The following is a 14,587-nucleotide window of genomic DNA, read 5'->3' on the forward strand; positions in this document are numbered from 1 at the left end:
CCTTCTTTAGTTCAGTGTGTTTGGAACGTCGTGCCAATTCTGCTGCAGACTAATACAAGTTCATGACCTCTGTCTCCTTCTTACTTTACTGAACTTAATATCCTTTTCATTCCCCGGATGCTTACTTGTTTCTAGTGTCCAGATATCATTTAAAAGCTCTGGGAATAAAAAGCCTTTTCTGGGGCTTCTAATATATTGGGAGGAAACTTTCCTTTTCATCCTGTCTCCTCTCTCCTGTTTTTAAAAATCACAGTCTTCCTGTTTGCCCTTTTACCGAAAATAAAATGCTGTTTTCTCTTGAATAGTTTGCAGAATTTGTGTGTTGCTACATATAAGTCAAAGGGGAAGTGCTGGTATTTTCTGTTAATTATACTGTTTAAGGGTTTGTGATGTATATCATTACTGAGTGCTTGGTCAAATTATAATGGTAAAGGAAGCCCTACACTTTTTTCTACTGTATAGAAATGTACAGTACTTTTTCCACCTTTTTTAATAGTGCATATATGACTGTGGCTGCGGTGAGTAACACATCTATAAATGGGTCCTGGTGAGGAATAAACATCATGTGGTCTTCCAGCTTGGAAGCTTGTCGAGTGGGAGGCATTTACTGAACTTTTGTGCACTCAGCATAATTGCTTGTTTTCTAGTAGTATTTTGTGCTAATAACGTGTGCCTATCTTCTCTTTTCCTAGGATAATGTCACATACAAAATATTGCATTATAAGAACTTCATTAAGATTAAAAAGTCAAAAGCTAGCAAGGGCCTGAGGAGAGGCAACTTTAATTCAGCCATCACGTGCATTATGATAAGTCTTGCCATGCAGACATGTTCAAGTGGCCCCCTTTATCTCCATGTTTGCAAATGGTCTCTTCCCCATATTTTAGCATTGTTTGGCCATTGCATTTCATGTATTCTAATGTTGTACCTACATGACGTCTGCCCCAATGCAGATGTATTACCCTATTTTATTCCTTAGTCAGATATGCTTTGGTAGCAGAGCAGAACAGCCTGACAGTTTGAATTATTACTGCTGCATTTTACAACAACATTTTTAATCTACCTCCAATTAGCCAAAATGTTTTACATTTTGGAGAAAAATTGAGAAAATAGCAAAAAAAGGCTGCTGCTCGGAAAACTCTCTCTGGAGACTTTTCAAGTCAATAATTCTATCTTAGTTTAAGTTGGCATCAGGGCTCAGTATTACACAGATTCGATCATTTCCTTTTTAACATCTATGGCTGGGTTTAGTAAACTCAAGGTCCCTGTTTTACTCATGTTAAAGATATTAGCAAATCTTTATAGACCTCACTCTGAGCAGGATTGGGCCCAATAGACTCCTGGGAATTTTAGAATGGGAATGCAGAGGATTAAGGCTCTGATTCAGGAGATTTATTCGTAATCAGAACAGCATATACTTATGCACTACAAACACAGAGCTAATTTACCCAGACTCTAAAATGAATGATGGAAAGGAAGAGGGGAACTTAGTAGCCCAAAAGATACCGGTGAAAAGGCTACAGCAGCTGAAAGAATAACCAAGGGAGCCTAATTACGAAGGTTATTAAGGTATCACACTGCAAACTATTTTTGAGTTCACACACTCTCTGTAGGAGTTGGTGTTCTAAAAATAATGTGCATTTGGGAGCTGAGAGAGAGGGAATTGGAGCAGCACAGAGGGAGTTCAGAAAAGATTGGAACATCATGGGGAGCTAATAGTGGAGACCAGGGGGTAGCCAAGGCTCTTCCTTTTGTAGCTGGAGCACTTGGAGACCACAGGAGTGAAAGACAATCTTATCAGTGCCTGGTAAATTAAATTAAAACATAAAGGACTTTGTTCTCTGCTGAGCCTAAGGTCTAAGGCAAGGTTTGCAGGGAGCCAGTCAGAGCTTTCTCATTCCCAGCTGCCCGACTCCTCCTATAAGAGGTGCAAAGAGAACATAGTGGACTGGAGAATCCAGCCCAAAGAATTACATGCTTGCTAAAGGAAATTAAAGATCACAGCTTATAACCTGCGGATTCCAGGCAGGTTGCAATTTGGCACACAGGGGTGCATCTACATATGCTATTAATGCGATGCAATAAACTCCAGTGCAGTTTGCACTAGAGCGTGTTTCTCCTAGGTGCAGCATTTACACATATGCCCGAGACCATAGTATGGTGAGCTAAGGCAGTGCAGTGCCAGCTGACAGAGGGAACCGGGGCTTCAGCCTGCTAAACTGGATTTACTCCACCCTGCTCAACATGTTGCGGAGGGGCTGGTTGGGGCATGAAGGTGCTCTAGTGTGGGGCTAGCCAGCAGGCAGGCTGCACACTGCAGCACCCTCATGCCCCAACTAGCCCCAGTCAGAATCTACACATACATTGTGGCAGAGTAAATAGCTCCACAGTAGAATAGTATTTGTGTTGGTTGTACTACCTTACGGTGGAGTTAATGAGTTTACTCTGGCCTAATAACCCTGCATGTGTAGATGGTGATGTTTTACTGCAGAGCTAATTAGTCAACTGCAATAAAGTGCATGTGTAGATGTCCCCAGTATGGTCTAGTGGACAGATTGATGAGCTGTTAGTCAGGAGCCCTAGAATCTATTCTTGACATAGCCCCTGACTCATTTTGTGGCCTTGGAAAAGTAATTTCAGCTCCCTGTCCCTCTACTTCCCTTTGCCTTTCCCTAGGTTTTGTAAATCTTAGGGGAAGTGAGTGCCTCATATACTGGACTTAGGCAGTATCAGCCACATGGACCTCCAATATCAGTGGTGGACTCACTGGTTTATGTGCATTGAACATCTGTTCTGTTACAGGTTTAAACCAGTTTCTGATCACTTAAACTGGTTTATGTGTAATGCCTGGTCCCTAGCCCAGCTGAGAAGAGTAACTAAAACAGGTTTTATGTAATAATCATGAAGTATGAAAGGTGGCAATTTCCCTCCCTTATGTTCCATATGCTTACGGCTTCATTCTCGGCGAAGTTTAGTAAAGATTTACTGAATATAGTAGCATTTACACCAAATACAATATCCTTAGAACTTTACAGATTACATAAACAGCTTAAGAAAACAAATTGCCTGAATTTCAAAGCCTGTTGACCTGTCTGGCACCATAGAAATCAATAGCAAAACTTTCATTAATTTCAAAGGGAACATATTAGACCCTATGCTGGGTTCTAAACTAACTGTAAGTGTTCAGGAAAAAGACTAAAGTCTCATTGTGGGTAGGCCAATGAAAACTGCTTTTCAAATGTCCCAATAGCAGCCAAAAAATATTAAGCCAATTGCTTGGATGTTTCTCTCTCCTAAAAATAGGATAGAAAAAGATGTTGTCATGTGGTGTCACCTGGAATACTTTGCTCTGTGCTGGTCATTCAAAAATAGAAGCAGAAACAGGGAATGTGCAGAGATAAATGACAGAAATAATTACAGGAGCACAAAAAGTTCTATATGAAGAGACAATGAAAAGCCTGGAACATTTTGGTTTGGAGAAGGGGCCTGGTAAGTGTATATCAACTAAAGAATGCCATAGACAAGATAACGGAGCTGCTTCTATTTACCTTTTCTCATAATACAGAACACGGGACATTCAGTAACACAGAAAGGCAACACATATAGGACTGCCAAGAGGAAATACTGTTAATTTTTAATGTAGACATGTTTATTATTTAACCTGTGGGCCTAACTGTCCCAAGATGACTACCATGGAAATCAAAAGCTGAAATAAAAATTAGACACTTTTATGATTCAAAAGAACATCAACAGTTTCATTAGGCAGAGATGGAAGAAGTGGGTGGAAACAGCTACAAATCAAAATGATGATATTTCACACCCACACCGTATTCATTCTGCACAGGTGTAAATGACTACATAAAGTGAAAGACAAATTGGAGCTGTAAGAATATATTCTCATTCAGACTCTATGTGCACTTTTCATGCAATTTCCTAAAATAACCAGAAATACAGTGATACTTTTTTCATTTCTTGTCTGGCTTTTATCTTGCAGGCCTAACAAGAGAAACAGAATGGATCCCAGTGAATGCAGAACATTGAAATATTTTATATATTTGTATGAAGATTATGGACTTCCTAAATACAAGATACTCCATACGAAACGGTCTCTTTGTACATTTATACCAACACTTTCTTGTTGTTCATGTTGCTTTATGTAAAAAAAAAAAAGCATTGGTGACACCACACTGTGCAGAGTAGTAAGTGGTGAACCTGTACATATACAGAAATGAGCTTGATCTTATGTGCAGAGATTAATAGAGACAATGAAGGTTAGAGAAGACAAAAGGCAAATTAATAATTTTTCCAGGTAAAATATCTCTAGTACCTGAAAGAAACGTTTTCCTTACTTTTCAAAATAAATCATATAGGTAAAGTGTTTTAGTGGAACCCTGGTTACAGATTTAAGAAGAGATGATAGAATACAGACTTTACCTTTAATTACTAGCTTAATAGGTTTGACCTGTAAAACAAAGAGATAAAGTAAGGTGAAAATCTTACAGGTGTGGTCTTTGAACAAGGAGTTCATCTTAAATTCCTCCTTCATAGTAAAGCTGCAATTTTTTTCTTTTGCTTTATAGGATAAAATGCCTTCTTGTTCAGATGTTTCTGCATTGCTTGTACATTCTACAATGAACATAAAAAAAAAGACGTGGAAAGTAAAAAGTTCCTTACAGAAGCCTTAGCTCCAGAAAGCATCTCTGTTCAGGAAAATACATCAGCTAAAGCAAGTTCTTAATCACATGCTTAACTACCATGAACACAAGCTTAAAATTAAGTCTCTACTGAAGTGCTTCCTGAATAGAGGGCCTTAGGACCCAATCCTGCAATTCATACTCAAACAGTTTGGCTTCTGAACCTTGATGGAGCAGTTCACCTGAAGGAACAGGCAAACATCCAAATGTCATAAAATATTGCCTTGTATATGTTTCTACTGAATTATCATGGCCCAGAAATAGAATACATTCAAATAGACCCCTAAATATAAATGATTAAATATGAAACCTAAATGCTTGTTTTATATGCTATGTACATAATGAAGTGTGTTTAAAGCATATTCTATTTTTGGAAATGAAACGTTATTGTTGGAGAAATTCAATACATTATGTTTCCTTGATCTTGTTCATGTTGTGTATTCACTGTGGAGGAACAAAGAAGCTGTTCCATAATCCTATTAATGAACCTTCTACCACCATCTTAACCCATTTCACATGCAATTAAAACTCTGGTATTCTCTTAATTTATTCCATTAAAAGAAAAATAGTTATTCTGGATAGAAAACAGGGTTCAGGCTGAATATTACTGCTTAATGCAAACCGTGGTTTCATGTTTGCTACTTCACAGATTACAGAAGTTAACCACCAGAATCATTATATTTTAGCTGCCTACATGCATTATTTGCATGTACAGGATTCTTACTTACCTCAGGAAAAAGTCTATTATTATATTTTTGCTTTAAATATATAACTACAGAGGAGCCTACTTTCCTGAATGCATATGGCTACTTCTTTTTTATGCACTCCTTAAAGGGGAAGAGCCTGAAAAGACAAAGTTAAGATTAGGCAAAATGTCAAGATCCAGAATGCATCCAGAGCATCATTCATTTATACACTGATAAGATTAACATATATTCAATAAAAAATGAACAGTTTTCCTTACTCTGATATTAGCCACCAATATTAACCTGCAGTGTTTCTGTCAATATGGACTTGAAAGAAGAAAAAAACACAATCCAATGAGCCAAAATCTGGCTGAATGAAAGGATGCTTCAAGCACTTGACCGCTGGTCCTTGCTTAATGTACAACATATTAATGACACAATACAGCACAAAACACAAGCGGCGAACCATTCTTCTTTCCTTTCTCTTCTCTTTTACTCAGTCAAGCTTCCAGAAGATTTGGAAATGGCTAGAGCTAGGAGAGAAATAATTGGGAAAACATTGACATTTCTCTGCATAAATAATTCCTGTCAGCTCTGAATTTTATTCCCCATGCAGGAAGATAAGTTTTATATTGCGTTGTTATGCACTGGATTGTAGATGGGTAACACTGCCTTCTGTATGAATGGAATTCTTCATACCTGCTAATACATAAACAGGTGGCCACTGCTTGGTTAACTATTCAGTCTTTGTTATTCAATACATACGTAAATTTAAAGAACATTTGAAGCACAGACAGCCCTACTTAGTCAGGAAATGGAGAGTGATTATAGGAACAGGATTATTGGGGGTTAATGGGAGATTTTAGCAGCTAAAAAGTAAATCTCTACTGAGTGTGCTCAAACAATGAATATAAATTGGCCAATTTGGAGCTGATTTTAATGGGGATAGTAAGGAGCATATCGCTGATACAAAAGGCTACTACGCTCATGTCAATTTTCAAGTCCCTGCTCCAAAAATACAGGGATGCTATAACTTTTTCAAAGGCCTTTTCTATTTCAAATGGGCAAAACAATAATGTTTAACCAAAACCTCATATTTAGAAATAACTGGATTTAGTCCAATCTTTAAAAAAAGAAAAGAAAAAAAAGAATTCAGCATGATACATGGAAAATTACAGCCCCAGCCCAAACAGTTACAGGGTGCATATGGGCTGTGTTACTGTGCAGTAGACTAATCTACTGTGCAGTAAAACATTATTATGTAACTGTGTGCTGAGCTACTGCACAGTAAAATAGGCTAATGTGCAGTAAATCTACTACCTGTAAATACTGTATAGGTAGTAGATTTACTGTGTATTAATTAATTGCACCACCTCCTCCAGAGGTGGTGCAATCACCTACCCTGGAAATCTTTAAGAGGAGACTGGATGGTCACCTTGCTGGGGTCACCTGACCCCAGTTGTCTTTCCTGCTTGGTGCAGGGGGCTGGACCCAATGATCTTCCGAGGTCCCTTCCAGCCTCACAGTCTATGAATCTGAATAATGTGCTGTAGTGCATGTGTAGATGCTGACTGGGAGCAAATTTGGTCCTGGTTAGCCAGACCAGCAGGGGGCTAGTCTCCTGCCAGGGGCAGAGCAACATAGCTAGGGGTCCCTTCAGCTACAGGGCAGTGATGGCTCTTTACCAGTCCCTACCTGGCCTTTAGACCCCTGGCTTGAACCCTGGAGCCTGGGCCAGTTGCAGCCTGCCCATAGCCACTGTGTGCTGGTATGGTGGGCATGTGCTGGCTGCAACAGCCCTGCAGAGCCCTGGCCTGACCCCCAGGCCTCTGCTGGCTGCTCCCTGGCCCTGGGCACTGTGCCCTTGCACTGCAGGCACATGCCAGCTCCAGTAGTCCTGCAGGCCACTGGCCTGACCTTCAGGACCTGTGCCTGCAGCTGCCTGGCCTCTGACTACCATGCCCTTCTGCTGTGGGTGCATGGTTGGACCCAATAGCACCCAGAGTCCCTGTCAGAGGCAGCACCAGCAATGGCAGCATCGCCAGCCCTGGGGAGAACTGCTCAGGGCCCAAACTGGGCGGCAGAGGAGGCTGCCAATTTCATTGCAGTCTGGGGCGAGGCTAAGGTCCAAAGACAGTTTGGCCCAGGGCGCTGGGGAGAATGACTACACATTTAAATGGAGATGGCAGGCGGCATGCGGCAGCAAGACTATGATCATTCTGGGTGGCAGTGCACATCAAGGTGAAGGTCATGCCAGGCTCAGTGACTCAGCATGACAGACCATAATTTCTGGTCTGCGGTTGCCTGCAGGACAATGTCCTGCATGTGGAAGCTGGATTGCATCCTGGCTCCCAGGGACCCAGGCCATGGATGACACATCTACTAAAACATAGATGGGCTGCCAGAGTCCCCAATGTGGGCCAGCTCTGAGGAGGATTTGACAGAAGAAGGCTCCTCAGGCCAGCAGCGGCAGCAACTAGCACACTCCCTGGCCCTGGCCTTGTCCTCCAGTGTGGGCAGCCCAGGCTGGCACCTGCCCTAATAACTCTGGGTTTACACCCACTGTGGGAAGGACAAGCCAGGGATGGATACACCCATGGCCAGCTCCAGCTCCTCCCTGGAGCAGGCCATTGCCCATGTGGCCAGGTGCCAGAAGTCCACACCCCAGCACCCTGCAGGCAGCTGAACCATCTCACTGCCACTAGGCTCAGAGTCCAGCCACCGGGACTGCCTGCCACACCTGTCCAATAAGCCCCGCACAGGGACTAGGCCTGGGCATAGTGGGTTGGGCACTCCCCAGTGTGCTCAAAGAGCTTGTCACTTCAATTCTGCCTGCCACCTGGCAGGTGCCCACTGCCAGCCCTGGCTCCAGCCCCAGTCCCATCTGCTGTCCTGCAGCTACCTGCAGCCCCACACCAAGCCAGTGGTGCCTGCAGCAGCCAGGGCTCCCCACCCCTGCCCCTGCTCCTGAGCTGGGGTCCCCACTAGCCAGGCCCCCTGCCTGGGCTATCACCCATCACTCACCTGTCTGCTATGTAGCCCCTGAGCAGATGGCCCCTGCTGTGCCTGGCCCCATGGAGGAGGAGAAGGAGAAGGCTGGGCAGTCCCTACCCTCACCCCTGGCTGCAGTGTCTGCACCCATTGTAGTACCACTAGAGGCTGGGGTGCTGGGTGCCTCTCCCCCGGCTCTGCACTGTAGGTGCCTCTGTTGCCCTGTGGGGTCAGGCCAACACTCAGGATCTCAATAGCATGCTGTTCAACAGGAGGGCGTCGTGTACAATTGCACATACACACACACAGAAATCAATTAGGCGCACACACACTTTAGATGCATACATCCCCACCAGGCGCGCGCACACACACTACCAACTCAGGCACATACACATCCAAAATTACCAGCCTAGGCACATGCACACCTATCACCAATTCAAGCACCTACACACTATACACACCAAAAATTAGACAAAAAACAATTGTCAATACCCGCACACTCAGTACACATACACAGATCACTAATTTGTATATCACACACATGATTATATATATATGTCATCGCGTATATATATATATATATATATATATATATACACACACACACACACACACCAGTTCACACACAAACCACCCACCCACACATATACACTGGTGATTTCCTAACTTGAATGGTACGGTATGTATGTGTGTGTTTGGGGTACATGGGATACCTTGGGGAAGGTTAAGGTGAGGGGAGGAAGTGTAAGGAGTGAAAGTTCCTGAAACTGGGATTAGAACTGGTAGACTAGAGAGAAGCTGGCTGAGGAACTGAGACTCAAGGTTACTTAAGATCAAGTGGCCCTGTGGTTACTTGGGGTCACCTGGTGCCAGGGTGGAAGCAAGGGAAAAAGACCAGTGACAAGAAGGAAACAGCCAGGAGACAGAGGCATAAAGCTGGAAGATCAGAGGAAAAGGCAGTGAGGCTGAGACAATAGCAGTGGCAGAGATCAGGGGAAAAGGCAGTGGGGATGAGACAATGGCAAAGAAACATGGGTTTGCAGGCAGAGAGGAGCTCAGGACAGCTGAAGGCACAGGAGCATGGGACATGGGTGTTGGAGGTGACGGTGAGCCAGAAGCAGTAGAGGGAGAAATGAGACAGAAGTTAGAGGGGAGAGGAGCAGAGATTGGAGCAGGGCCAAACCATAGTAAAGCAAAATCCAACTCAGGGGTCCAAATAACAGTTTTATTTACCTTCCAGGTAGGGAAGAGAAACAGAGTTCAAATCCTTGGTTGAAGAGAGGATGGGGGTGATAGCTACCTATCTAGGCTGGAAGGGGGTCCTTGATAGCCAGTCAGGGTCTTTCTCCAGTAGGTGTTGTCCAGAGGGGGTTGCCAGCAGGGACTCTGGGTTGATAGGCAGTGTGACGTGGAGCAGGCCTGGTCCAGGTGAAGATGCTTATAACATGGGGAATAAGCAGGAGGAACTCGCCCTCTGGATAGCTAGCCCAAACCCGGACATAGTAGGGCTCCCAGAAACCTGGTGGGATTCATCCCATGACTGGGCAGTAAACAATAGGGGCTACAGACTATATAGGCGGGATAGAATGGGGAGGAAAGGGGGTATGTGGCGCACTACATCAAAGAGCAATACACGTCCTCAACTAAAAGGATGGGGTCAGAGGAGGAGCAGGCTGAAGTGCTCTGGGTCAGAATACAGGGGGGTCATGGGGAAAGAGACGTAATGGTGGGGGTCTACTACAGACCTCCCAACCAAGGGGAAGAGCTGGATAGCGAATTCTCGGCTCACGGAGGCAGACATCTGCTGGGAGGAGCCATCATCCAGATCTCACCGCTCACGAAGGTTCCTTGCTGAGATACAGGACCTCCACTTAACCCAGGAGGTGCACAGCCCCACCAGGGGGAATGCCCTGCTGGACCTGGTCCTGGCCACAGGCGATGACCTGGTGAGGGGACTCCAAGTTCTTGACCACCTGGGCAACAGTGATCATCGCCTACTGGAATTCACCATCCAGCGCAGGGTGTCAAGGGCCTGCAGCAAGGCAGTAGCCCTTGACTTTAAAAGGGCCAACTTCAATGAGTTAAGGAGATTGGTAGGAGGTGCACTGGGGTCCTGGAGGGTAGGGGAACTGGGTGTCCAAGACAAGTGGTCATTCCTTAAGGAGACGATCCTCCGAGCCCAAGGGGTGATAGTCTCAACGAGAATTAAAGTGGGCAAGACTGCTCAAAAGCCCCCCTGGCTCACCAAAGTCATTCAGGAATGCCTGAAAGCCAAAAAGGAGGCATACACCCAGTGGATGGGAGGGCTATCACCAAAGAGGAGTATACCTCCATCGCTCGGGTCTGTAGTGGGGCTGTTAGGAAAGCTAAGGCAGATACGGAACTAGGGCTAGCATCAAGGACAACAAAAAGACCTTTTTTAAATACATAGGGAGTATAAAGAAGGCACCGGGTAACGTGGGGTGCTTGCAGGATACGCTTGGCAATTTGGTGGTTGCACCAGAGGAAAAGGCAGACCTTTAAAAAATTTCTTTGCCTCCATTTTTTTGTGCAGGGACCGAGACTCCCCCACTGAGATTCAGGACAGACTCAAGAGAGACTTTGCCAGGCCTAGGGTCAGGGAGGACTGAGTTAGGGAACTTCTGGAGGAGCTGGACATGTTCAAATCAGCAGGTCCTGATGCTTTCCACCCCAGGGTGCTGAGGGAATTGGCAGGGGTTATCGAGGGACCCCTAGCATGGCTTTACAAGCACTCATGGTGCTCTGGCCGGATGCCAGAGGACTGGAAGAAGGCCAATGTGGTCCCCATTTTCAAAAAAGGGAGGAGGGAGGACCTGGGCAAATATAGGCCCATTAGACTTACTTCCATCCTGGGGAAGCTCTTTGAGAAAATGATCCAGGAGCACATCTGTGAAGGACCAGCAGGGGGGATGATGCTCAGGGGCAACCAACATGGGTTCATTAGGGGCAGGTCCTGTTAGACCAACCTTATTGCCTTCTATGATCAGGTCACAAAACCATTGGATGCAGGTGTCGCAGTGGATGTAGTCTTTCTGGACTTCAGGAAGGCCTTTGACACTGTCTCCCACCCCATTTTCATTAAAAAGCTAGGTGACTGTGGCAGTGATGCCTACACAGTCAGATGGATTGCAAATTGGGTGAGGGGCTGAACCCAGAGAGTGGTGGTGGACGGGTCATATTCAACCTGGAGAGATGTGGGCAGTGGAGTCCCCCAGGGCTTGGTCCTCAGGCCCGCTGTTCAATTTCTTTATTAGTGACTTGGACAAGGGGGTGAAAAGCACCCTGTTCAAATTCACTGACAACACTAAGATTTGGGGCAAGGTAGGCACACTAGAAGGAAGGGACAGGATAAACTAGACCTGGAAAGGTTATAGAGGTGGGTGAATGAGAATAGGATGGGATTCAATACTGATAAGTGCAGGGTACTACACTTGGGCAGGAAGAAAAAGCAGCATATCTATAGGCTGGGGAACTCGTTTCTTGAAAGCACAGAGGCAGAAAGAGATCTTGGAGTCATTATCGATTCCAAAATGAACATGGGCCACCAATGTGAGGACGCGGTCAGTAAGGCTAACTGCACCTTGTTATGCATCCACAGATGCATCATAAGCAGGTCGAAGGAGGTGATCCTCCCCCTTATTATGACACTAGTCAGGCCCCAGTTGGAGTACTGCATCCAGTTCTGGGCACCGCACTTTAGGAAGGATGTGGCCAGCATCGAGAAGGTCCAGAGGAGGGCCACTTGCATTACCTGGGGACAGCAGGGCAGACCCTACAAGGAGAGGCTACAGGACCTGAACCTGTTCAGCCTCCACAAAACAAGGCTGAGAGGGGACCTGGTGGCCATCTATAAACTTACCAGGGGGGACCAGAGGGGAATGGGAGAGACCCTGTTCCCCCGAGCACTTCCCAGAGTAACAAGGAATAATGGCCATAAATTGTTTGAAAGTAGGTCCAGGCTGGACATTAGAAGGCACTATTTCACAGTCAGGGCAGCTAGGATCTGGAACCAACTTCCAAGGGAAGTGGTGCTGGCTCCTATCTTGGGGGTCTTTATTCATAGATTCATAGATGTTAGGGTCGGAAGGGACCTCAATAGATCATCGAGTCCGACCCCCTGCATAGGCAGGAAAGAGTGCTGGGTCTAGATGACCCCAGCTAGATACTCATCTAACCTCCTCTTGAAGACCCCCAGGGTAGGGGAGAGCACCACCTCCCTTGGGAGCCCGTTCCAGACATTGGCCACTCGAACTGTGAAGAAGTTCTTCCTAATGTTCAATCTAAATCTGCTATCTGCTAGCTTGTGGCCATTATTTCTTGTAACCCCCGGGGGCGCCTTGGTGAATAAAAACTCACCAATTCCCTTCTGTGCCCCCTTTATGAACTTATAGGCAGCCACAAGGTCGCCTCTCACCCTTCTCTTGTGGAGGCTGAAAAGGTCCAGTTTCTCTAGTCTCTCCTCGTAGGGCTTGGTCTTCAGGCCCTTAACCATACGAGTGGCCCTTCGCTGTACCCTCTCCAGGTTATCCGCATCCCTCTTGAAGTGCGGCGCCCAGAACTGCACGCAGTACTCCAACTGCGGTCTGACCAGTGCCCTATAGAGGGGAAGTATCACCTCCTTGGACCTATTCGTCATGCATCTGCTGATGCACGATAAAGTGCCATTGGCTTTTTTGATGGCTTCGTCACACTGCCGACTCATGTTCATCTTGGAGTCCACTAGGACTCCAAGATCCCTTTCCACCTCTCTGCCACCCAGCAGGTCATTCCCTAGGCTGTAGGTGTGCTGGATATTTTTCCTTCCTAGGTGCAGCACTTTGCATTTCTCCTTGTTGAACTGCATCCTGTTGTTTTCTGCCCATTTGTCCAACCTGTCCAGGTCTGCTTGCAGCTGTTTCCTGCCCTCCGGCATGTCCACTTCTCCCCATAGCTTTGTGTCATCTGCAAATTTGGACAGAGTACATTTCACTTCCTCGTCCAAGTCGCTGATGAAGACATTAAAGAGTATCGGTCCAAGGACCGAGCCCTGCGGGACCCCACTGCCCACACCCTTCCAGGTCGAAACCGACCCATCCACCATGACTCTCTGGGTGCGACCCTCCAGCCAATTCGCCACCCACCGGACTGTGTAGTCATCCAAGTCACAGCCTCTTAACTTGTTCACCAGTATGGGGTGGGATACCGTATCGAAGGCCTTCCTGAAGTCTAAGCATACGACATCCACCCCTCCTCCTGTGTCCAGGTGTTTCGTAACCTGGTCATAAAAAGAGACTAGATTGGTCAGGCACGATCTGCCTGCCATGAACCCGTGCTGGTTTCCCCTCAGCATAATTTGTCCTGCCGGGCTCTCACAAATGTGAGCCTTGATAATTTTTTCAAAGACTTTGCCAAAGATGGAGGTGAGACTGACTGGCCTATAATTGCCCGGGTCCTCCTTCCTCCCCTTCTTGAAAATGGGGACCACATTGGCCCTTTTCCAGTCCTCCGGAACTTGGCCCGTGCACCATGAGCGTTCAAATATTCCCGCCAGTGGCTCTGCAATGATGTCAGCCAGTGCCTTCGGCACCCTCGGATGGAGCTCATCCGGGCCTGCCGACTTAAAGGCATCCAGTTCTTCCAAGTGACTCTGCACCATCTCAGGGTCTACGCATGGAAGTCTGGCGCCTTGCTGCTGCCTCTCTACAACCCCAGTGACAGACTTGTCGTGCCCCTCGCTTAGGAACACTGAGGCAAAGAACTCCTTGAGGAGTTCAGCCTTGTCCCCTCTGTCCGTCACCAATTGTTTCTGCCCATTTAGCAGGGGTCCTATTCCTCCCTGGGCCTTCCTTTTACTCCCTATATATCTAAAAAACAATTTCTTGTTGTCTTTTACTTGGGTTGCCATCCTCAGCTCCATGGTAGCTTTGGCCCTTCTAACTGCCTCCCTAAAAAGAACGAGCAGAGGAGGTATATATTCGTCTTTGGTGATCTCTCCCTGTTTCCACTTTTTATGTGCTTCCCTTTTGGCCCTTAGGCTGTCCTGGATTTCTCTGGTCAGCCAGGGAAGCCTCCTGGCCCCTTTCCCTCTTCTACCTCACACGGGGATCGTCTTGCTTTGTGCCTGAAGGATCGTTTCCTTAAGGCACAGCCACCCTTCTTGGGCTCCCATCCCTTCAAAACTCCTACTCTGCAGTGCATCCTTGACTAATCCTTAGGGT

General features: G+C 46.1%; 1 protein-coding gene across 2 annotated transcripts in view; it reads left to right on the forward strand.

The window, feature by feature from the left end:
• SMPX (small muscle protein X-linked) overlaps window positions 1–5,114 on the forward strand; it is a 79,738-nt gene extending 74,624 nt beyond the window's left edge. For both annotated transcript variants that reach the window (XM_059726484.1, XM_006263973.3), the window contains one exon: window positions 3,993–5,114. The gene's annotated coding sequence lies outside the window, so the exon portion shown is untranslated. The remainder of the gene's footprint in view (window positions 1–3,992) is intronic.
• The last annotated feature ends 9,473 nt before the right edge of the window (window positions 5,115–14,587 follow it).

Source organism: Alligator mississippiensis, chromosome 1 (assembly GCF_030867095.1).
Source record: "Alligator mississippiensis isolate rAllMis1 chromosome 1, rAllMis1, whole genome shotgun sequence".
Classification (NCBI taxonomy): Eukaryota; Metazoa; Chordata; order Crocodylia; family Alligatoridae; genus Alligator; species Alligator mississippiensis.